Genomic DNA, 12,367 nt, shown 5'->3' with positions numbered 1-12,367 from the left:
AAAGAATCTTGCTGTGATTTATGTCATAGAGTGTTCTGCTCTAAGGGTTTTCCTCTAAGAGCTTTATAGTGTCTGGCCTTACATTTAGGTGTTTAATCCATTCTGAGTTTATTTTTGTGTATGATATTAGGGAATGTTCTAATTTCATTCTTTTACATGTAGCTGTCCAGTTTTCACAGCACCAATTCTTCAAGAAGTTGTATTTTCTCCATTGTATATTCTTGTCTCCTTTATCAAAAATAAGGTGACCATGTGTGCATGAGTTTATCTCTGGGTTTTCTATCCTGTTCTATTGTCTATATTTCCATTTTTGTGCCAGTACCATGCTGTCTTCATTACTGTAGCTTTGTAGTATAGTCTGACGGCAGGGAGCCTGATTCCTCCAGCTCCATGTTTCTTTCTCAAGATTACTTTGGCTATACGGGGTAATTTGTGTTTCCATACAAACTGTGAAACTTTTTGTTCTAGTTCTGTGAAAAATGTCATTGGTAGTTTGATAGGGATTGCATTAAGTCTGTAGATTGCTTTGGGTAGTATAGTCACTTTCACAATGTTGATTCTTCCACTTCAAGAACGTAGAATATCTCTCCATCTGTTTGTATCATCTTTAATTTCTTTCATCAGTGTCTTATTGTTTTCTGCATACAGGTCTTTTCTTTCCTTAGGTAGGTTTATTCCAAGGTATTTTATTCTTTTTGCAGCAATGGTAAATGAGAGTATTTCATTAATTTCTCTTTCAGATTTTTCATCATTACTGTATAGGAATGCAAGAGATTTCTGTGCATTAATTTTGTATCCTGCTACTTTACCAAATTCATTCATTAGCTCTAGTAGTTTTCTGGTAGCATCTTTAGGATTCTCCATATATAGTATCATGTCATGTGCAAACAGTGACAGTTTTACTTCTTCTTTTCTGATTTGGATTCCTTTTATTTCTTTTTCTTCTCTGACTACCGTGGCTAAAACTTCCAAAACTATGTTGAATAATAGTTGTGATAGTGGGCAGTCTTGTCTTTTTTCTGATCTTAGAGGAAATGGTTTCAGTTTTTCTACAGTGAGAACGATGTGGGCTGTGGGTTTGTCATATACGGTGTTTAATGTGTTGAGGTAAGTTCCCTCTATGCCTACTTCCTGGAGGGCTTTTATCACAAATAGATGCTGAATTTTGTCAAAAGCTTTTTCTGCATCTACTGAAATGATCATATGGTTTTTTCTCCTTCAGTTTGTAAATATGGTTTATCACAATGATTGATTTGCATATACTGAAGAATCCTTGCATTCCTGGGATAAACCCCACTTGATTACAGCGTATGACCCATTTAATTTGCTGCTGGATTCTGTTAGCTAAAATTTTGTTGAAGATTTTTGCATTTGTGTTATCAGGGATATCAGCCTGTAATTTTCTTTCTTTGTGACATCTTTGTCTGGTTTTGGTATCAGGGTGATGGTGGTCTTGTACAATGAGTTTGGGAGTGTTCCTCCCTCTGCTATATTTTGGAAGAGTGTGAGAAGGATAGGTGCTACCTCTCTCTAAATGCTTGATAGAATTCGCCTGTGAAGCCATCTGGTCCTGGGCATATTGTTTTGGAAGATTTTCAGTCACAGTATCAATTTCAGTGCTTGTGATTGGTCTGTTTATATTTTCTATTTCTTCCTGGTTCAGTCTCAGAAGGTTGTGCTTTTCTAAGAATTTATCTGTTTCTTCCAGGTTTTCCATTTTCATTGGCATATAGTTGCTTGTAATAATCTCTCATGATCCTTTCTATTTCTGCAGCATCAGTTGTTGCTTCTCATTTTTCATTTCCAATTCTATCGATTTGAGTCTTCTCCTTTATTTACTTGATGAGTCTGACTAATGGTTTATCTTTTTCTTTTTTTTTAATCTTCTCAAAGAACCAGCTCTTAGTTTCATTGATCTTTGCTACTGTTTCCTTCATTTCTTTTTTCACTTATTTCTGATCTGATCTTTATGATTCCTTTCCTTCTGCTAAATTTGGGGTTTCTTTGTTCTTCCTTCTCTAATTGCTATATGTGTAAGGTAAGGTGTCTATTTGAGTTGTTTCTTTTCTACTGAGGTAGGACTGTATTGCTATAAAATTGCCTCTTAGAACTGCTTTTTCTGCATCCTGTAGGTTTTGTGCCATCGTGTTTTCATTGTCATTTTTTTCTAGGCATGTTTTGATTTCTTTACTGATCTCTTAGTTATTTAGTAGCATAATGTTTAGCCTCCATGTGTTTTTGTATTTTTTACTGATTTTTTTCTGTAATTGATACCTAGTCTTATGACATTGTGGTTGGAAAAGATACTTGATACAATTTCAGTTTTCTTAAATGTACCAAGGCTTGCTTTGTGATGCAAGATATGATCTCTCCTGGAGATTGCTCTATTGGCACTTGAGAAGAAAGTGTATCCTGTTGTTTTTGGATGGACTGTCCTATAAATATCCATTAAGTCCATGTTTTTTAGTATACTATTTAAAGCTTGTGTTTCCGTATTTATTTTCATTTTGGATGATCTGTCCATTGGTAAAAGTGGGGTGTTAAAGTCCCCTACTATGAATGTGTTACTGTCGATTTTCCCTTTTATGGCTGTTAGCATTTGCCTTAGGTATTGAGATGCTCCTTTGTTGGGTGCATTAATATTTACAATTGTTATATCTTCTTCTTGGATGGATCCCTTGATCATTATGTAGTGTCCTTCTTTGTCTCTTGAAATAGTTTTTATTTTAAAGTCTACTTTGTCTGATATGAGAATTGTTACTCCAGCTTCCATCTGATTTCCATTTGCATGGAATATCTTTTTCCATCCCCTCACTTTCAGTCTGTATATGTCCCTAGGTCTGAATTGTGTCTCTTGTAGACAGCATATATATGGGTCTTGTTTTTGTATCCATTCAACCAGTCTATGTCTTTTGGTTGGAGCATTTAATCCACTTACATTTAAGGTAGTTTTCAATATGTGTGTTCCTATTACTAATTTCTTAATTGTTTTGCATTTGTTGTTGTAGGCCTTTTACTTCTCTTGTGTTTCCTGCTTAAGGAAGTTCCTTCAGGTTTTGTTGTAAAGCTGGTTTTGTGGTGCTGAATTCTCTTAGTTTTTGCTTGCCTGTGAAGGTTTTATTTCCTGTGTCGAATCTGAATGAGATTCTTGCTGAGTGGAGTAATCCTGGTTGTAGGTTTTTCCCTTTCATCACTTTAAATATGTCCTGCCACTTCCTTCTGGCTTGCAGAGTTTCTGCTGGAAGATCAGTTTTTAGCCTTATGGGGATTCCCTTGTATGTGATTTGTTGCTTTTCCCTTGCTGCTTTTAATAGTTTTTCTTTGTATTTATTTTTTGATAGTTTGATTAATATGTGCCTTGGCATGTTTCTCCTTGGATTTATCCTGTATGGGACTCTGTGCTTCCTGGACTTGATTGACTATTTCCTTTCCCATATTAGGGAACTTTTCAACTATAATCTCCTCAAAAATTTTCTCAATCCCTTTCTTTTTCTCTTATTTTCCTGGGACCCCTATAATTCGAGTGTTGGTGTGTTTAATGTTGTCCCAGAAGTCTCTGAGACTGTCCTCAATTCTTTTCATTCCTCATTCTTTATTCTGCTCTGTGGTAGTTATTTCCACTATTTTATCTTCCAGGTCATTTATCTGTTCTTCTGCCTCAGTTAGTCTGCTTTTGATTCCTTCTAGAGACTTTTAAATTTCTTTTATTGTGTTGTTCATGACTGTTTCCTCTTTAGGGTTTCTAGGTCCTTGTTAAACTTTTTTTTTTTTCCATTCAATTTCCAAGGTTTTAGATCATCTTTACTATACTTGCTCTGAATTATTTTTCAAGTAGACTGCTTATTTCCTCTTCATTTCTTTGGTCTGGTGGGTTTTTACCTAGCTCATTCATCTGCTGTGTGTTTCTCTGTCTTTTCTTCTTGCTTAACTTAATGTGTTTGGGATCTTGTTTGTGCAGGTTACCTGTTCGTAGTTCCCATTGTTTTTGATGTCTGCCCCCAGTGGCTAAGTTTGGTTCAATAGGTTGTGTAGGCTTCCTGGTGGAGGGAACTGGTGCTTGTGTTCTGGCAGATGAAACTGGATCTTGTCTTTTTGGTGGGCAGGACCATATCTGGTGGTGTGTTTTGGGGTTGTCTGTGAACTTATTATGGTTTTAAGCAGCCTCTCTGCTAATGGGAAAGGTTGTGTTCCTGTCTTGCTAGTTGTTTGGCATATGTTGTCCAGTACTGTAGCTTGTTGGTCGTTGAGTGGAGCTGGAGCTGGAGATCTCTGAGAGACCTTTTACCATCTGATATTATGTGTAGCCAGGAGGTCTGTGGTGGACCAATGTCCTGAACTTGGCTCTCCCACCTCAGAGGCACTGGCCTGACACCCAGCCAGATCACCAAGACATTGTCAGCACACAGCTTGAATTCACACAGAGTCCCATGCTTGGCTGAATTAGGGGAGTGTGCTAGTATTCCCAAGACATCACTGAATTATATTCAAAAGGCACAAGGGTAGGGGAAAGGGCATGGTGAGAGGGGGCAGGAGAGATTTTGAAATTGAAATGGGAAGGAGGAGGAATCAGGAAAAAAGAAGTGGGGGCAGGAAGACAGGAGGAGGGAAAGGCAAGAAATGGATAATAAAATGAAAAGAAGAGACGAGAGACAGTTGACGGGAGTGGGGATCTGTCTTCTGCCCACACGGTGGAAAAGAAATACCTGACAATTAGAAAGATAAATTGCACACAGGCTCCCAGTGGGGTCAGACAGAGACGAGAAGACTGGAGCTGTCTTCGAAAGAGCAAGAAATGGCTCTTTTGTCACAGATTAACTGACCATAGGTGCATGGGTTTATTCCTGGACTTTCTATCCTTTTCCATCAATCTATATTTCTGTTTTGCTGCCAGTACCATACTGTTTTGATGACTGTAGCTTCATAGTATAGTCTGATGTCAGGAAGCCTGAGTCCGTCAGTTTCTTTTTACATTCTCAGGATTTTTGTTTAGTCCTGTGAAAAATGTCATTGGTAATTTGATAGGGATTGCATTGAATCTGTAGATTGCCTTGGGTAGTATAGTCATTTGGACAATATTGATTCTTCCAATTCAAGAACACAGTGATTCTATCCATCTGTTTGTGTCATCTTCATCAGCATCTTATAGTTTTCAGAGTATAGGTCTTTTGCCTCCTTGAGTGGTTTATTCCTAGTTATTTTATTCTTTTTTAATGGAATGGTAAATTTGTTCCCTTAATTTCTCTTTCTGATCATTCATTTTTATTGTATAGAAATGCAAGAGATTTCTTTGTATTAATTTTCTATCCTGCAGCTTTACTAAATTCATTGATGAGCTCTAGGAGTTTTCTTGTAGCATCTTTTGGATTTTCTATATATAGTATCACATAATCTGTAAACAGTGACAGCTTTACTTCTTCTTTTCCAATCTCAATTCCCCTTATTTATTTTTCTTCTATGATTCCCATGGCTAGGACTTCTATAACTATGTTGAATAATATTGGTGAGAGTGGACATCCTTGTCTTGTTCCTGATCTTAGAGGAAATGCTTTCAGGTTTTCAGAATTGAGTATGTTGTTAGCTGTGGGTTTGTCATATATGGCTTTTATTATGTTGAGGTATGCCCACTTTCTGGAAAGTTTTTATCATAAATGGTTGTTGCATTTTGTCAAAAGTTTTTTCTGCATCTATGGAGAGAATCATATGGTTTTTTCTTTAATTTGTTAATGTGGTATATCACACTGATTAATTTGCAGATATTGCAATTCTTTGCATCTGTTGGATAAATCCCACTTGATCATGGTGTATGATCCTTTTAATATATTGTTGGATTTGGTTTGCTAGTATTTTGTTGAAGGTTTTTGTACCTATGTTCATCAGTGATATTGTAATCACTGTAATTTTTGTAATTATTGTAATCATCTGTAATTTTTGTGTTTTTTTGTGGTATTTGTCTGGTTTTGTTATCAGGGTGATGGTGGCCTCATAGAATGAGTTTGGGAGTGTTCCTCCTCTGCAATTTTTTGGAATAGTTTCAGAAGAAGCATTTATAATTATGTGATGTACTTTATCTTAGTTAAATATAGATGGCTTTCTCTAAACCTATTACTGTATATCTAATATTAATGTCTTCTTGAAAAGGAAACTAAGACTACTATAATAAGCACCATATTTTATGCATATTTCATATTTCATTTATATTTCATATAAAATTTATAATGTATGTTGATAAAACATTTATTCAATATTGGTAACTTATTTTATGTCACTTCTAGTTGTTATTACAAATATATTAAATGTCTAAAATGCATAAGCTCTTTATATCAACATTCACTTAATGTTAATGCTTTCTAAAACACTCAAGTAATAATAATAACCACCTCACATTCAAAATAATTTATAATCCCCTTTTACAATGAGCTGCTGATTCATCAAAAGCAATATATGATTATATCAAAATTACTGTACAGCATATGCTGAGAAAAAAACATAAGTGACAGTCTGCTCCATAAATTAAAATTATGACTTGATTGAACATGATTTCTCTCCTATAGTATTTCTATACTATCCTATAGTAAATACTATCCTATATATTTCTATTTCTATCCTATAGTATCCACTTGGTGAGCCAGGCACCCTTGGATCTTCCTTTTCTATTATTTTGATTACCACACCAATGCCAGAAAGACAAAATGACTGACAACCATTATTTTCCCAAATATTAGATTCTTGGGTAAAAGTTAATAATAGGACAAAGATGAAATAAATGGTTTGGAAGTATTTATTCTGTTATCCCAAAGCACTGCTAGAAGACTAACTATAAGCAAAAAAATGGTTAGGTGTTTATAATACAAAGGAGAGTAGGGTATGACCACAATGTTTGGGGTGATCACAGTGATTAAGGTAGAATTGACGTCAAAATGAAGCAGTAGTTAGTATCATACTTATAAAGCTATGATACATGTTACTACTCAGAACTATTGGAACATAGAGAAGAAATAAGATAAACTTCTCTAGGAAAGTGGAGTCTGGATGCAGAGAGGAGATGATGTTCAAACTTGGTTTTGAAAAATAATAAAAATAATTTTCTGGTTAGTTCAAAAATGATAACTCTTATATATAGTTAAAAAAGAGAGAATAGGAAAGGAAACTAATAAGAGACAAACTGAATAGCTTGTATGGTACCAGAAAGTAAGTAGTTTTAGGTGTCCCACTAAACATTTTATCCTACCAAGGGATTGAAATTCATGATTTTAAAGTATACGAGTAACATGCTTAGCGCTTTGTGTTTACGTTTATGATAACTGGTAATATGGAGGAGAATGTGTTGGAGGGACGATGGATCAAATACAATAATGTGAGGAGAAGTGGTAGGGCATAAATGAGATGTAGTCCACAGATACATATGATGTAGACATATTTTGATACAGGCATTAGATTATTTAATAAGAACACATGAAAACATTACTTTGGAAATATAAGAGAAATCAGATTGTGAGTCAGAAGAAAATCATGTTTTTTCTTGTCTGAACAATGCTCATTGTTCTTTGTAATGTTGATGACAATAACAGAAATGAGAAAGATAAAGAATGCAGGATATTCATGTAATAGGAGAGCATACTTGTGCTGGAAACTGTTAGTCTTTCTATGCGAAAGATTTTGACATTTTATTTATCACAGTCCTTCCCAAGTTATAATCCACTTTGGATTAATTGTTTCCAAAACTGTGTTTTAAATGTTGAAGCTATAGTGAAATAATTAATTATGTGACCATTTACCATATCATGCTTTAATGCCAAACATACAACAGGAGCAATGAGTATATATTAATGTTTCAATTGTAATTGATCAGTGATGCTCCTGTTTATTATACTTTTAAACACCTTTCAAACACCTGGCAGCCACAAAAATTTTTCTTTTAATGCTTTCTGTATTGGTATCAGGCTGGCTTTAAAAGTCCAAAGATTAGAGAGTATTAAACATATTTATGATCAAAGATGCTGGGGTTAACTCCAACCTGTCATAAATACAGGACAGGTTTTATCAACCTCAGTATTATTAAAGTTTTGGTATAGATAATTCTTCACTGGAACAGGTGTGCAGTGTATTGGAAGATGTTTGGAAACATCCCGGGCCTCTAACCCCTATGTGTCTGTAGCACTCATCTATAGTTGTGACAACCAATAATATCTCCAGACATTGCCCAGTATTGCCACTGATAAAAGGTAAGACATACCTTCACTTGAAAGTTGCACCAATGAAGTAACCCATCATGTGGCCTACCAATAATTATTGAATTTCAAAGTAAGCAGTTGCAAACAAAATTACAGAAGATCACCCAAAGTAATATTAGCCAGAACTAAAACTTAAATATATGAGAATATATTTTAGCTTTTTTCCCATCAGTAAATGTGCTCATTTGACCCTCATTTTTATCTATTCAATTGGATCAGTGGCACAATTAACTCTGCTATCTTGCTAGAGTAGTCAAAAACACATGTTAGGATAGCTTCAAGATGACAGAGGAGTAAGATGTGATCACCTTCCTCCCCACAATTACATCAAAAATACATCTATACGTGGAAAAACTGCAAAAGAACACCTACTGAAGGTTGGCAGAAGACCTCAGACTTCCCAAAAGGCAAGAAACTCCCCACGTACCTGGGTAGGGCAAAAGAAAAATGAAAAAGCAGAGACAAAAGAATAAGGATGTGACCTGAACCTCTGGGAGGCAGCCGTGAAGGAGGAAAAGTTTCCATGCACTAGGAAGCCACTTCACTGGCAGAGAAAGTGGGTGGGCAGGGGAGAAGCTTTGGAGACATGGAGAAGAGCATAGCAACAGGGGTGCAGAGGGCAAAATGGAGAGATTCCCACACAGTAGATCAGTACCAACCAGCTCTCACCAGCCTGAGAGGCTTGTCTGGTCACCGTTGGGGCAGGTGGGGACTGGGAGCTGAGACTTGGACTTCAGAGGTCATACCCCAGAGAGATAACTGGGGTTGGCTGCATGAACACAGCCTGAAGGGGGCTAGTGTGCCACAGCTAGCCAGGAGGGAGTCCAGGAAAATGTCTGGAACTGCCTAAGAGGCAAGAGACCATTGTTTTGGGTCATGAGGAGAGGGGATTTAGAGCACCACCTAAACGAGCTCCAGAGATGGACGTGAGCCACGACTATCAGCACAGACACCAGAGACGGGTATGAGACACTAAGGCTGATGCTGCAGCCAACAAGAGGCCTGTGTGTAAGTACAAGTCACTATCCACAACTCCCCTCCTGGGAGACTGTGAAGCCCACCAGTGCCAGGGACAACTTCCCCAGGAAAACACACATCATGCCTCAGGCTATTGCAATGTTACTCCAGCCTCTGCTGCTGCAGGCTCATCCCACATTCTATATCCCTCTCTCCCCCTGGCCTGAGTGAGCCAGAGCCACCTAATCAGCCGCTTCTTTAACCCCGTCCTGTCTGGGCAGGGAACAGATGCCCTCAGGCCACCTACAAGCAGAGGCAGGGCCAAATCCAAAGCTGAACCCAAGGAGATGTGCAAACAAAGAAGAGAAAGTTAAATCTCTCCATGTAGCATCAGGAGCAGTGGATTAAATCTCCACAATCAAACTGATGTACCCTGCATCTGTGGAATACCTGAATAGACAACAAATTATCCCAAAATTGAGGCAGCAGACTTTGGGATCAACTGTAGACTTGGGGTTTGCTTTCTACATCTAATTTGTTTCTGGTTTTATGTTTACCTTAGTTTCGTATTTGGTGCTTATTATCACTGGTAGATTTGTTTATTGATGTGGTTGCTCTCTTCCTTTTATATATATATATATATATATATATATATATATCCTTTTTCTCCTTTTGTGAGTGTGCATGTGTATGCTTCTTTGCGTGGTTTTGTCTGTATTGTTTTGCTTTTACCATTTGTCCTAGGGTTCTGTCTGTCTGTTTTTTTTTTAGTATAGTTTTTAATGCTTGTTATCATTGGTGAACTTGTTTTCAGTTTAGTTGCTCTCTCTTTTTTTATTCCTTTTTTTATTAATTTCTTTAATTTTTTATTTTAATAACTTTATATTATTTTTTTTCTTAATTTCTTTATTTTTTTCTCCCTTTGCTTCTGAGCTGGGTGACTGACAGAGTCTTGGTGCTCTAGGCGGGTGTCAGGCCTGAGCTTCTGAGGTTGGAGATCCGAGATCAGGACATTGGTCCACCAGAGACATCCTGACCCCATGTAATATCAAACAGTGAAAGCAATCTCAGAGATCCCAATCTCAATTCTAAGACCCAGCTCCACTAAATGACCAGCAAGATACAGTGCTGGACACCCTATGCCAAACAACTAGCAAGAAAGGAACACAACCCCATCCATTAGTACAGAGGCAGTCTAAAATCAAAATAAGTAGTTCACAGACACCCCAAAACACACCAGTGGATGCGGTCCTGCCCAAAAGAAAGACAAAATCCAGACTCATCCACCAAAACACAGGCACTAACTCCCTCCACCAGGAAGACACAACCCACTGAACCAACTTTAGCCACTGGGACAATTACCAAAAACAAAGGGAGCTACAAACCTGCAGCCTGTTGAAAGGAGGCCCCAAACACAATGAGTTAAGCAAAATGAGAAGACAGAGAAATAAAAAGCAGATGAAGGAGCAAGGTAAAAACTCACTAGACCAAACAAATGAAGAGGAAATAGGCAGTCTACCTGAAAAATAATTCAGAGTAATGATAGTAAAGATGATCCAAAATCTTGGAAATAGATTGGAGAAAATACAAGAAACATTTAACAAGGACTGAGAAGAATTAAAGAGCAAAAAAACAAGGATGAAAAACACAATAAAAGGAATAAAAAATTCTCTAGAAGGAATTAATAGCAGAATAACTGAGGCAGTAGTACAGATCAGTGACCTGGAAGATAAAATAGTGGAAAAAACTACCACAGAGCAGAATAAAGAAAGAGAAATGAAAAGAATTGAGAACAGTCTCAGAGACTTCTGGGACAACATTAAATGCACCAACATTCAAATTATAGGGATCCAAGAAGAAGAAGATAAAAAGAAAGAGACTGAGAAAATATTTGAGGAGATTATAGATGAAAACTTCCCTAATATGGGAAATGAAATAGTCAACTCCAGGAAGCACAGAGAGTACCATACAGGATAAATCCAAGGAGAAACAGGCCAAGACACATTAATCAAACTATCAAAAATTAAATACAAAGAAAAACTATTAAAAGCAGCAAGGGAAAAGTAACAAATAACATACAAGGGAATCGTCATAAGGTTAACAGCTGATCTTTCAGCAGAAACTCTGCAAGCCAGAAGGTAGTGGCAGGATATATTTAAAGTGATGAAAGAGAGAAACCCACAATCAAGATGACTCTAGCCAACAAAGATCTCATTCCAATTCAATGGAGAAATTAAAACCTTTACAGAGAAGCAAAAGCTAAAAGAATTCAGCAACACCTAACCAGCTTTACAACAAAACCTAAAGGAACATCTCTAGACAGGAAACTCAAGAAAAGCAAAAGACCAACAATAACAAACCCAAAACAATTAAGAAGATAGTAATAGGAACACACATATCAATAACAACCTTAAATGTAAATGGATTAAATGTTCCAACTAAAAGACAAAGACTGGCTGAATTGATACAAAAACAGGACCCGTATATATCCTGTCTATAAGAGACCCACTTCAGACCGAGGGACACATACAGACTGAAAGTGAGGAGATAGAAAAAGATATTCCATGCAAATGGAAATCAAAAGAAAGCTAGAGTAGCAATTCTCATATCAGACAAAATAGTCTTTAAAATAAAGACTATTACAAGAGACAAAGAAGGACATTACATAATGATCAAGGGATAAAACCAAGAAGATACAACAATTGTAAATATTTATGCACCCAATATAGGAGCACCTCAATACATAAGGCAAATACTAACAGCCATAAAAGGGGAAATCAACAGTAACACAATAATAATAGGGGAGTTTAACACCCCACTTTCATCAATGGACAGACCATCCAAAATGAAAATAAATAAGGGAACACTAGCTTTAAATGATACATTAAACAAGATGGACTTAATTGATATTTATAGGACATTCCATCCAAAAACAACAGAATACACATTTTTCTCAAGTGCTCATGGAACATTCTCCAGGATATATCATATCTTGGGTCACAAATCAAGCCTCAGTAAATTTAAGAAAATTGAAATTGTATCAAGTATATTTTCTGACAACAACACTATGAGACTAGATATAAATTACGGAAAAAATCTGTAAAAAATACGAAGAAAGGAGACTATACAATACACTACTGAATAACCAAGAGATCACTGAAGATATCAAAGAGGAAATA

This window comes from Globicephala melas, chromosome 20 (assembly GCF_963455315.2).
Source record: "Globicephala melas chromosome 20, mGloMel1.2, whole genome shotgun sequence".
NCBI lineage: Eukaryota > Metazoa > Chordata > Mammalia > Artiodactyla > Delphinidae > Globicephala > Globicephala melas.
The sequence above is the reverse complement of the archived record's forward strand: the minus strand, read 5'-3'. Positions refer to the sequence as shown.